This window comes from Echinops telfairi, unplaced genomic scaffold (genome assembly GCF_000313985.2).
Source record: "Echinops telfairi isolate 266 unplaced genomic scaffold, ASM31398v2 ScPeMD7_4225;HRSCAF=4972, whole genome shotgun sequence".
In the NCBI taxonomy this organism is placed as follows: Eukaryota; Metazoa; Chordata; class Mammalia; order Afrosoricida; family Tenrecidae; genus Echinops; species Echinops telfairi.
The window spans coordinates 16,569,898-16,582,891 of record NW_022108124.1 but is presented as its reverse complement, the minus strand read 5'-3'; positions in this window follow the sequence as shown (position 1 = coordinate 16,582,891).

Below are 12,994 nucleotides of genomic sequence, written 5' to 3'. Positions count from 1 at the left end.
TGTTTAAAAAGCTTGACCAGAACAGCTTTAAAAAAGAAAAAAGAAAAGGGTCATTTTCCTCTCGGGCCCATGTGGTGTTGGTTTTGCTGGGCTGGCCCAGGAGCCCGGGTGCTCTGGGTCCAGACTCCACGGTCTGTTCAGCCAGCTATAAAGAGCAGACCTCTTCCTGCCCCCAAGGAGGTCCCGAGGCTAACTGGGATTCCATTCGCTGACCACTCTGTTGGATGTTTGAGAATCCCTTTTGTCAAAGAAACACTCTGTGCTAGAAACAGTACCACATGAGGACCACAGACACCTTGTTCACCCTCAACCCAGATAGACAGGAGGGAGCCCCAACCAAGCAGAGGAAGAGGCCAGTGATGAGGGGGACGTTTTGAAGACTTGGTCCAAGGGAATCCCAGGGGCATGAGGGATTTGATCTAGGCTTGGGGGCTTGGAGCTGCGATTCTCAATGTTGCGAAGCCACCCCTCAAGCCACCACGGGCTTCTGCTATTCTAGCCCCTCCACTTTCTGGAGGGGTGTCGGGGCGGGGGGTGGAGGGTGCAAGTGCCACCTGCCCACCCACCCTCAGGGCCAGATCTGGGAATAAAATCATGTTGAAAATAAACCTCCCAAGTGCCTTCTGATGTCCACTGCTGCAAGATCCGGAGCACGCCGTCCTCTTGCCCTGGGCTCTTTGACGCAGTCCTGTTTGATGGTGATCAGGGTCACTGCCCATCAGCCTCTTTGTCTTCACCTGGGAAGCATGCTAAGCCTGACCTGCACCCTGGCCGGTTGTGTTGAGGGGAGGCCCAAGGTCTCTGAATGCTGCAGGCTCCCCCTGGCCTTGTTGAAAATAGGCGTTTTATAATGTGGAAAAGAAGCACTAATGGCTAGTCTCCAACCAGCCACTCCGGGAGAAAGGGAGGCTGTCTGCTTCTGTAAAGATCTCTAAGCTTGGAAACCCCATGGGGCAGTTCTTTGCCCTACAGGGTCATCGTGAATGGGTGGCACTCCACAGCTCTTGGTTTAGCGTCCCATTGTTGGCAGCCATCAGTCTGCTCTGACCCACGTGACACTAGAACCTCCCCGTGCATTTTCCTGGAAGCCACACAGCCAGGCCAGCGGCCTCATCATTCCATTCCAGAAGGGTAGCTCGTCCTCCCTCCCCCTGGGCCTGCCTCCCACCTCCCTGGCCTAGAGCCCTTGACGCCGTTGTGTTTGGGAGCCAACGGGCCCTTCCCTGACCAAGGGGCGAGTTCTGCTTGGCCTGCCTGGGGGCAGCGGTGCCAGACCTCTGAGGCTGGGGACGGCTCCTTGTCAGGGGACTGGGACTGGAGACCTTGGGAAGCATCTGCCGTGTGCGTGCCGATGGCAGAACCATTGCCCACCAGCACCTTCTTATTTAGGGGTACAAACAATCAAATCCATGATATTCCTCCAGCCCGTGCTTGGTCCAGGGATCACCCTTGACCCACATGCGACCTGCCTCTGGGGTTGCTTTAGAAATGGTACTCACTGGGCCCCCAAAGTTCTGTTTTGCTTACTGATGGCGAGAAAAGCCTGAGGCCGACTGACCTCGCACCGTGAAACCATCCTTTCCGTCTTCGTTCCGAATGCCTGTGCAGGGTACGTACACTTCCTATTTTTCACGTTATGGCAACGAGCTACACATGCTGGGTACATTTTCACCTGGCAGTGAAACCGGAACTTGTGCTGATGTATGTGAACAACGCTGTTGGGCAGCCATTTGTATACTGTGTATATGTGAGTTGAATGAACTGGCTTCCGAAGGTGGGGGGGAGAATAAACCGGAGGTGTTTATTAACTTGTCTGCTTATGGACTTGTGTGGAAAATTCTGGGCCACGGGCCCCCCCTGTTCCTAGACCTTGTGCCATGGGCTCGGCGTGCGGGGGGGTGGAGGTGTGCGGAGGCAGGAAAGTCAAGAAGTCCTCAATGCAGGGGCTCAAATGTTCTCTAGCAGTAACACACACTCCTGCTGGAATTGCAATCATAGTCCCAGAAAGAGTGATGAAAGACCTTGGAAAAGCCAAAGTGGGAGAGTCACAGTACAGCCATGCAGCAGGGGGCTGGGAAGCCTGCCCTCCCCCAGGCTCTGCCTCTGCCCCGCTGTGTCTACCCCCCCGCCCCCCATCTTCCTTGCTGCTCATGTGTGTTCTGTGGGCATGACCAGAGTGGGCACCAGGGGGCGCAGTCACAGACCACATGGCCCCTTCCCAGCGCAGGAGGAGGTGCCGGTCAGCAGAGACTATGCCCGTGGCAGCTGATAAAATTCCCAGAAAGGTAACAAACACACCAGCCTCTCCCTACGGCCGGCCCTCTCACACACTGGGGGAGTGAGCTCTCTGAGCATCTGGACACCATCTGCCCCCAAGTCAGAAACCGTTGGGAGGCAGGCAGGGTATCCACGGTAAGCATCCAGATGACCACCTTCTGGTGGGATTGGGGTGTCGACAGCCTTCAGACACCATCTGGTCCAGCCTCCTCCTGGCTCCCATGAAGAAACAGGCCCGCTCCAGGAACCAGTGACAGCAGCCCAGTTCTGCCGTCTGCCCGGGACACCACCACTTGGCAGCCCCACAGAGCAAGTTCCCAGGCTCAGGAAGGCCAGGAGAGCTGAGTGTGAAGTTTAGGCTGAACAGTTACTGTGTTAGTCTGGGCAGACTAGAGAAACAAGATTCATAGACACATATGTATAAGAAAGAGCTTTATGTACAAGAGCAGTTGAATATTGAGAAAACATCCCAATCCCAGCCTTGTCCAGATCAAGTCCATAAGTCCGATATTAGCCCATATGTCCAATACCAATCTATAAAGTCCTCTTCAGACTCACGCAACACATGCAATGACGCCGAATGCAGGAAGATCACAGGCCAGGGGGTGGGAAGTCTTGTGGATCCAGTGGTGGTGTAAGCATCTCAGTGCTAGCAGGGGTCTCTACATGGCTCCTTCAGCTCCAGGGCTCTGGCTGCATCAGGGTAGCTTCATGTGACTTCTATTCAGAAATGGCTCGCAGGGAGTGAGCATGTGTCCCACCTCCCGTAAGCTGTTTTATCTCGTTACCGCCTCCAAATGAGGTCATCAAGCTGCCACTCGATTGGCAGGTAAACCCCACCCCTTCTAAGTCTCAAGTTGACAACAGATTATGTAACCTCCACAGTTACCTTCTGTGTTTTTAGAACTTCCCTCCTGCAGGAAGTCCCCAAGTGATTGCAAACAGTTAAGAACACAGCAACTCACTGAAAGATGGCGAGTTGGAAGAAAGGCCTCAGCCTTGCAAACCCTCTGCAGTGTGTGCACATGGAATCACCGTGTGTTGGAATCAACACAATGGTGTTTGGAACCAGACACCCCCACCCCCCACTCTGTGGGAAACAGGAAGTTTTCTCCCAAGTCATCTCCCCCAAATATATGTTAGACTTAGGGCACTGCTTGCAGCTAATGGTAAATGATTGTCAAGTATCCTCCCTGAAGGCATTCAGTTGGTCCCACCACAGGTAGGGCCCACTCCCTGCTGTTAAGGGCAATGGGCTACTTTTCCCTAAAGGCTTGTCCCTGTATCAGTCTGGTCCTTGTAGATATGGTTTAACCCTACTGATAATGGTTTCTATGGAGATCCAGAGAACAGGTCAAACCTGCTCAGTGACATCCAAAGTTAGGCTGCCATCCTGAATCTAGGGTTCTCCCATCTTGTCACATGTATGCTCTTATTCCCTCCTCTTCCTGTAGCATATGAACCCCTAGATCACCCCCCACCCATTACTGTATTACCTATAGCACAACCTTTTCTTGTGACGGATGTCTTCACCTGTAATTAGGGGGCTTGCACGTCCCCAGAGAATATATAAGCTTTGGTTAGCAATAAGTCTCTCCACGTGGACCACCAGGTGCGGCTGAGGTGAGCATGCTACCATGATATGTGTCTGACTCCTTTATTTCCATCTCTCTTCTATCTCTCATCCTCTCTATGACTTTAATCTTATTATCGCTGTACAATTGCGCCTACCGGCCTGTGATGATATGTTAGGGGCTGGTTTCCCTCACACCACCCCGCGCCCATATGAAGGGCACCCGTCCCCCAGCATCCATGGAAGGCTGGGGCTCCCAGAGGAAGGGGTTTTGTTCACCGAGAAACTTTGTGAACTGGGAGAGAGTGAGGGGCGAGTCTTAAATAAAAGCGGCACAAGCACAACCTTAAGGCAGAACGATTAGTTTGACACCTGCAAATACAAATAAGGGTTCAAGGGCAAAGGTAAAAGAATAAGAGGAAGTATTTGTAATGTCAGAAACCAATAAACCCAAACTCAAAACCAAACCTGCTGTCCTTGTGTCCATTCTAACCCTATGGGTTCCCGAGACAGGAAGAGATAGCCTCGTCTTTCTCCAGTGGAGCGAATAGTGGTTTTGAACTGCTGCCCTTGTGGTTCACAGCCCAGCGTATAAACACTAGGGGTTTAACCCTAGGGGTATAACCAATTCCTGCAAACCAGCAAGAAAGACAACAATCCCAGTAGAGAAACAAACGGGCCGTTCACAGAAGAGAAAGCTCCCAGAGCAAACAAAAAGGATGAAGAGCCTTAAAATCATTAGAAAGACTGAGGGATTCTTACTGAAACGGCAGTATGTCACCTTAACGCCTGTCGGTTTGGCAAAGCTCGGGAAGCTGATGGCGGCAGGTGTCTGGGGGCGCGTGGGGATCCAGGAGGGGCTCACAGATGGGACACTGAACAAGCACAGCCCCTTTGGAGAACGAGGCTCCTTGCCCCCGTGACCTGTGGGCACACCTAGGACACACGGACTTCCCTCGAGGGTGTATCCCAGGACAGTTCTTCACACAGGCCCTCATGGAGACAAGCATGAAGGTAGGTGTTCCCGACACCTTTGTGTTGGTGAAGAGCTGACTGCCGTGTCCCGGAGACATCAGAGCACCATACAGCAGACACAAGTCCCAGTGGCAGGACGCGGCTGGGTCTTCCAAGCAGGGCACAGAGTGAGGAGTGACATTTAGCCCATGCTCGGCCATGGAGTTGAGTCTGCCTCACAGCAGCCCTCCATGGGATTTCCAAGGCTGTAGCTCTTTACGAGAGCAGACCCAACCCAAGCCAAACTCACTGCCATCGAGGCAAGTCTGACTCCCAGGGACCCTATAGGACAGGGTAGGACTCCCCTTTGCATTGCTAGGGCAGGAGCAGAAAGCCTCATCTTTCGTTCTCAGAGTGGCTGGTGGGTTCAAACTGCTGACCTTCTGGTAGCTGCCCATGGGTAGCCCACTAAGGGTTCCTTATGGGAGCAGATAGCTGCATATTTCTCTTGCAGAGTGTGTCGGGGGGTGGTGGTGGTGGTGGTGAACTGCCAGCCTTGTGGGTGGCTGTTTGATGTTTACCCAAAAGAACACACACATGATGGAAGATACACAATAAAATGTTTTGGAAGAATGGTTACCTACTGGGATGGGCAGGACCGCGGTGGATAAGTGCAGGGCCAATAAGACCAGTTGTCATCAAGTCAGATGACCTGCGACGGGCACAACTGTCCGCCATCAGGTTCCCTTTTTGTCCCTTAATGTTTGAAATTCAGGTACATTTATTTATATCGAAGACTCATTCCAAAAATTGTATTTAGAGTTGACTTTTTCTTTTTGTTAGGAAAGGTATAAAGAGCGTTTCTATGTAAGGCAGAAGTATTCATTTCTAGGCTAACGAGCAGATTTGACTTTGGACTTTATTTTTCTAAACAGACTGTAGAGAGAGGAGAGGAAAATAGGCCATTTACAGCAGATATTATCTCCATGTGTACTCAGAGGAACAGGTTTGGGGACAAACATGTGAAGTCCATGCTGGCATCTCAGAAGCAGGTCTCAGTGAGTTTTATTTTCTTGGATTTTAAGAGTGCCTAACAACCTGCTTCATCTGAGATCTTGGGCACTGAAGAGTACGTTAAGCGGGTCAAACCCTTTGCTCTTGAGTTGGTCTAGACTCACAGTCACCCTGAATAGGGCTTCCTAGGCCATACAGCTTTATGGGAGCCAGCAAGCCTCACCATTCCTCAGAGGAACAGATGGGGGGTTTGTACCCATGTGGTTAACAGCCCATCGCTAACACCAACTGCACCCCTGGACTCCTTCAAGTGCCCCGTATCAACAAAGTTATACTCAACAGCAAGCGAGGCATCTTCAGACTGAGCTCTTCTCTTGCAGAGTGGACTGGCTTTGGAAAAGAAACCAGGTGCTGCAGCGACAAAGGTCTCGATCTCCGTTCATCTCTATGGTGACAGAACGCTTCCTCCTCCTGGGCATTGCAGGTGGTCCCGCACTGTGAGTGGATGGCATGGAAGTCTTTAAACCAGATCTCCAGATAGGTTGGAGCAGGTGCATACGGTTCCTATGTAGCCTCACTTTGGTGCGGACTCAGGAGAAAGACCGGGCTTTCTACTCCCGGAAAGAGCCGCCATCTCAGAAACCCACCGAGGCAGTTCTGCCCTGGCCTAAAGGGTGGCTGTGAGTTGGTATCGACTCTACGGAGGCGCCCTGGTGTGTAGTGGTTATGCACTGGGCTGCTAACTGCAGGGTCAGCAGTTCAAAACCACCAGCTGCTTCTCGAGAGAAAGATGGGGGTTTTTCTACTCCTGTAATGAGTTACCTTCTCGGAAACTCAGGGGCAGTTCACCCTGCCCTACAGGGTCACCATCGGCTTGATGGCAGTGAGTTGGGGTTTTTTTGTTGTTGTTGAGTTGGCACAAGAAAGGAGTCCTGGTTTTGTAGTGGGTCATACACTGGGCTGCTCCCCGCGGGGCCAGCCGTTCCAACCGCCATGATTCAAAACCACCAGCTTCCCTGCAGGAGGAAGACGAGGATTTCTACTCCGGTGAAGAGCTACAACCTGGGAAACCCACAAGGGCGGTTCTGCTTGGTCCGCTGGGGTGGCTGTGAGTTTTAGTGCAAGAAAAGGCTAGCCGGTCTGGGCAGCAGGGGACAACGATGGTGGTGGAGAGTTGGCATGACTGTTTTTAGAGTGAGGGCAGATGTTGCTGTGGCTAGGTACCATCAAGTGGGTCCTGACTCAGAGGAAACACTGCCCGGCCCCCTGCCATCCTCCAATCGTACCTATGCCTGAGTGCATTGCCGCGGCCACTGTGTCCATCCATCTCCTCAAGGACCTTCCTCTTTTCTTCTCAGGGACTGGTCCCTCTTGACAGCATGTCTAGTGTACGTGAGACGACGACGTCTCACCACCCCTGCCTCTAAGGGAGGGGCAGGTACGAGTTGTCAATGAGGGGGCATTAGTAACCTGGGCACTGAACCATACTTGTTGGTTGGCACGTGACTGTTTCCATTGCAAATGCTTCACTTGGCGTGGCTGTCTCGGCTGACAGGTGCACATTCACCTGAAGGCAGCTGGAGCGCCACTCTGCCCCACTCCTGTCCGGGCGTTCCAAGCCGCTGGACCCCCAGTCCACTCGCTTCACTCCCTAGACTGAGGGCTTCTCTCGGTTTGGTACTTCAAATGGGAGTGCCAAGGTGGCCGCATGATCTCCAGCCCATGGGGGGATGATGTCTTCACTACGGGCACAATTGAGTCTGGTGGGGCTCATTGCCAGGGCCAGGTTTAGTGTGGGAGCTTCCTGCCTGTCCACCGGAGTCTCCGCAGGCCTCCTTGAGGGATCCTTGAGCTCCTAGAACTTTCTTCAGCTTGGAGCCCCGGACCAGGCAGCCCTGGCCCAGGGGCCGGAGTCACCACAAAGCAGATCTGGGCGGGTTGGAGGATCAGGGTGAGCAGTTGAGACAGTGGGGGGAGGACGATGGGCACCCTGCTGCCGCCCTTCCATCTCCACCAGGGTTCCGGGGCTGATGGTGGTGGCGGTGGTGGGGAGAGTCAAATGCCAGGTATCTCAGGGTGGACTCAATCCTCCAAGCTTTCAGTTCCCACTCCAACAAGCCCGAGTACACACACTCGGACCACCCCGGGACTCCATACGGATAACAAGGCGTGATCAACAAAGTGAATGAGCTGACCAATCCAAGCCTTGCTAGAGGCAGCGGTCAGGCCTGAGTCCTGGGAGAGCCCCATTGGAGGCTCCAGTCTGGGCAGGTCAGCCTTGGGGTGCTCTGAAGCCCCCCAGGCTGCAGGAGTGTGGGCTGCCTGGGTGTTGGGAGCTCATAGGAGAGCACCCCAGAGGGCAAGGGGGGAACACGGATGGAACCAGAGCCGGCCTCTCTCTGGGCGCTCTTTCCCAGATCCAGCTGTCTGACCAGTACTTTCCTGGCAGGGACTCTTCCGACCCTCGGGACTCAGCTGCCGGAGGATGAGGAACACAGCTGTGTGAGTATGGGTGGGGGTGGGGGGTGCCCCCAAGGCAAGTGCTCCTCCTACCCAGAAATAGCCCTTCTGGTGACGAGTGTGAGCCTGAGGAAGTGAAGCTGGGTGGGGAGTTGGAGGTAGAAGGGGCCAGCAACGCCATCACCCCGAGGGCTGGTCCAGGCATGTTTCCTGAGGCCCCCCTGGGGGATCAGAGCAGGGCTGGTCCAGGCATGTTTCCTGAGGCCCCCCCCTTCCACCCAGATCAGAGTGAGGACCGGTTGAAGGCAAGGGACAGGGGGCCAGTGTGAGCGTGACCTCTCTCACAGCCCAGTCCAGCAGAAGGACATGGTAGTGAGCGCCTCACCACAAAGGTGTGCAGGCACCAGGAGGCGAGGTGGGGGCTGTCCCCACCTCACAGACCCGGACCCCGCCTGGGGGCTGGCGTCTGCAGGGGACATTTGCCGATCTCTCAGAGGCACTCCTGCTGTGCCCATCCCATCGGGGCAAGGGACGCCCGCCACAGGAAGCAGGCTGCGTCAGCTCCCATTTGAAGAGTAAATATTAGTCTTGTCAAGAGCTGCCTGTTCTCTGTCTCTGGGCACCAAGGACACTGAGCTGGGGGAGGGAGGTGGGGGCAGGCGGGTGGGGAGGGCCTCTGGGTCCCCACACCCAGACGGAGTCCACGGGCCTGAGAAGCATGCTTCCATTCTAGCAGAGCCAGGGGAGCCCCCCCCCCAATCCCTCAGTTGACACTGCACCCCTCCGCAGTGGAGGTGCAAGGCTGCTTTAGTGGTCAACGTCTCTGGGTCCCCAACCAGACACACTGGACTTGCGTCTTCCTCTCCTGATGGAAACAGGAGAACAGCTCACTCTTGCGTCCTCCCCTTAGGGGGGCTTTCTGTGGCCCCCTACGCCCAGCTAGAGTTTCTTACACGATCTTTCTCCTTCATGAATTTTTTTTAAAGCATCCCTTTTGTGTGGGGGAGGGAGGGGGAAAGAGGAGCTGATGCCAAGGGCTGAAGTAGAAAGAAAATGCTTTGGAAATGATGACAGCAACCTGCGTACAAGTGTGCTTCATACCATTGAATGATGGATTGTCATCAGCTTTGTAAGAGCCTCCCCCCCAGGAAAGAAAACGATGATGGCAACATATGCACAAATGTGCTTGATACAATTGATGGATGGATTGTTATAGAGCTGTAAGAGCCACCAATAAAATGATTTTTAAAAAACATCACTTTTCAGTTAGCAGTCAGGTGCTCTAACCGGCTTCTGAGGAACAAAATGTCACAGGGGAGGGGAGGAGCGTGGATCCAGGTCATAGTTCCAGAGCACGGACATCCCCCTGTTCTCCCAGCAAGTCCCTGCGATGCTGTGGGCTAGGATGGGTAGTTAACCCCCATGTGCCCTGAGGGACAAGGAGGACCAGACCGTCTGCTCCATCAGGATCTACAGTCTCACAAATCCTACTTAGGGTGGCGGAGCTGGAGCAGACCCGACCTCAGTGGGCTGGGTATTTCAGGGTTCTGCGTGCCGTGCAGAGGCGCCCTGATGATGGCGTGTCCCTCGTGGAGCTGCTAACTGCAAAGCGGGCAGCGTGAAACCACCCACAGCTCGGAAGGAGAAAGATGGGGCTCTCTGCTCCCCTGAGAAGCCACAGTCTCAGAAACCCACAGGGGCAGGTCAGCCCTGTCTTCTAGGATCGCTGTGAGTCGGCCGTGAGTTTCGTGTGGTTTGGGTGTGTGCCAGGCACAGCGATGGGCACTGAGGACACAGCCATGAGCCAGCACAGCTCCTGCCTCCAGGGTAGAAGGGAGGGAGAGGAGTGACAGGAGGCAAGCCCTCTGTTAGTCTGGGTTGACTAGAGAAACAAATCCAGGGAGACTCATATGTGCATCAGAGAGTTTTATATCAAAGAACAATTGTATAATGAGAAAACATCCCAGTACAGTCCAGATCAAGTCCATAAGTCCAATATTAGCCCATAAGTCTGATACCAGTCTGTAAATTTCTCTTCAAACTCACACAACACATGCAATGACACCGAATGCAGGAAGATCACAGGCCAGTGGGTGGAAGGTCTTGTGGATCCAGTGGCAGTGGAAGCATCTCAGCGCTGGTGTGGGTCTCCACGTGGCTCCTCCAGCTCCAGGGCTCTGGCTCCATCAGCATAGCTCCATGTGTCTTGTCAGCAGGAAGATGAAGCAGAGAGAGGGTGGGTCTGACCTCCAGTGAGCTATTTAGCTCTGTGGTGCCTCCAGATGAGGTCATCAAGCTGTGATCTGATTGACAGGCTAGACTCCACCCCTTCACTTCTCCTAGTCTCAAGTTGACTCCACTTGATGTAACTGCCACACCCTCCCTTGGTGAACAAGTGGTGGACAGCAGAAGGGGAAGGCTCTTTTGGACTGTGACTATGCGATTGGTGTTATGCTCTGTCTAGGATGAACTCCTGAGGGGACTAATGGGAAGCTGGTAACAGAGTCAGACATGCATTCCTCTCTGCGTTTGAAAGACAGTCCCCCAGGTGGTCTGTGCCTACTGTGCCCTGCTGGTCCAGACAGTGGCACTAGGGATTTGAGGGCAGGAAGGCCTGAGGGGGCACCCCAAGCCTCCCTCTGCTCCCAGAGGCCTGGGAGAGATTTAAAAGCTCCTGTGTGCCCTACGGGGCATGAAGAAGGTACAACCTGGACTGATTGGTCTGCTGTGGCCCCGCTGCGGTGACTGGTGAGGGGAGCCCATCACAGAAACCTTGTTGAAGGCAGCACCCATCCAGGGCTGGTTAGTCTGGGCAGACTACAGAAACAAATCCATCAACATGCATATCTGTATAGAAAGAGCTTTATAGACAAGAGCAATTGAATATTGAGAAAACATCCCAGCCCAGTCCAGATCAAGTCCATAAGTCTGATAGTAACCCATATGTCCGATATCAATCTATACAGTCCTCCTCAGACTCATGAACCACATGCAATGATGCTGAATGCAGGATGACCACAGGCCAATGGGTGGGAATTCTTGTGGATCCAGTGGCGGTAGAAGCATCTGAGCGCTGGGAGGGCTTCTCTGTGGCTTATTCCACGTGGCTCCTCTGGCTCCAGAGGTCTGGCTCCATCAGCCTCTCTCCTTGTGTCTTCACAGGGGTGTCTCCCAGGGAGTGAGCAGAGAGAGAGCATGTCTCCTGCCTCCAAGTAGGAAGACAGGAGTTCCCAGAGTCCTCAGGAGAAGGCCATGCCCACACAGAGGGGCCTCCTTGACTATATCCTGATTGACAGGCTAGACTCCACCGCTACACTCTTCATCCTCAAATTGATACCAGATTATGTAACCACCACAGTCAGAAGTATGATTGAAGCCTGAGGGGGCTGGGGGTGGGGATGGGGGAGCAGACTTTATTGAACCTAGATCTCTCGCTGCCCCCACTTCTCTAAGATCCGTGTCACCTGTAGGGACCCTCTTGACACTCATGTATGCCCAAGCCTGCAAGTCTGAGGGAGCTGACCCCGGAAACCCTGGAGCTTCCGGTTGGGGGTGGGAACCAGCCATCTGCACTCCCCTCTTGGATAGCTCTGGGGCCAGCTCCTCAGATGGCCCAGGGTGCAACCAAGTAAGTCCCTGTTGTTACACCAGGGCCCAGCTCCATAAAACCCTTCTACTGGTTTTCCCAACTTCCTGTTTCACACTTCCCTGTTCCTCATTGCTGTTTCCTGCTTGCCGGCCCTGCTTGCCGGGCGGACTTGGGCCACAGTGGCACGCGAAGGCTCATGTCAGAAATGATCTCTTGGTGCTCACCACCCCTCTCAGGCCCGCCCCTTCCTTAGTCTTCGTTGCAGGGACCGAAGGCTGATGAGTACCCCTCCAGACTTCCTTGCAGTGAAGCATCTGAATGAGCTACAAGACCAGGAAGGTGACGCCGACGTCGCGGTGGCTGCTGGGTGGGATCTGGCAGACATGGGTTTTTGCAGCAGCCAGGATACGCCATCCCTCCTGCTCTCCTGTCACGAGTCCAAGGGGACGGTGTGACTGAGATGCCCACTATCATTTCCTGAAGGGATTGAAGCCGCAGGAGTGTGACTGTAAAGAGGGGGTGGGGGCAAGGGGTCCTAACGTCCATTCCTCCAAGGCTTCCCACGTACATTCTGTAGGAAGCACCTGGAGTTTCTTGTTTCTTGTACCGAACCCTGGCTTAGGTGAGTAAACTCCCTCTACTGCCCACCCCTCCCCTCCCCCCACCATGTGCTGCGTCCACAGGCTCGGGGACAGGGCACCAGAAAGACCACATATGCCCCCAGAGAGACTGGAGTGGGACTCTGTTGATTGCTCCAACAGCCATCCCTCCTTTATTCTAGGAGCCTGGCCTCTCTTGAAGCTGGGGCTTGGGCATGCGACCTAATCCTGGCCAAGGAGCCAGAGGGGAGACTGCGGGGAGCCACCCCAGGGGAAATCCTGCCTCCTGGGGTGGATGGGGTTCCGGGAGAACATAACTTTGGGGGGAGGGGGCGATGGCAGCTATCTTGAAATCATGAGGAGGTATGTTTAAGGGACAAATCCACCAAATGAAGGCTTGCAGAGCCGACTGTGGGAAGTGGAGAACGGGAAGAGAGTGTATACGGATGAATCCTCTATTCTCATATATTAAGAAGCCAGGCAGGCTGGGTTTCTGGGGTGGAGGGAGGCCTTCACTCTTGTTGAGTT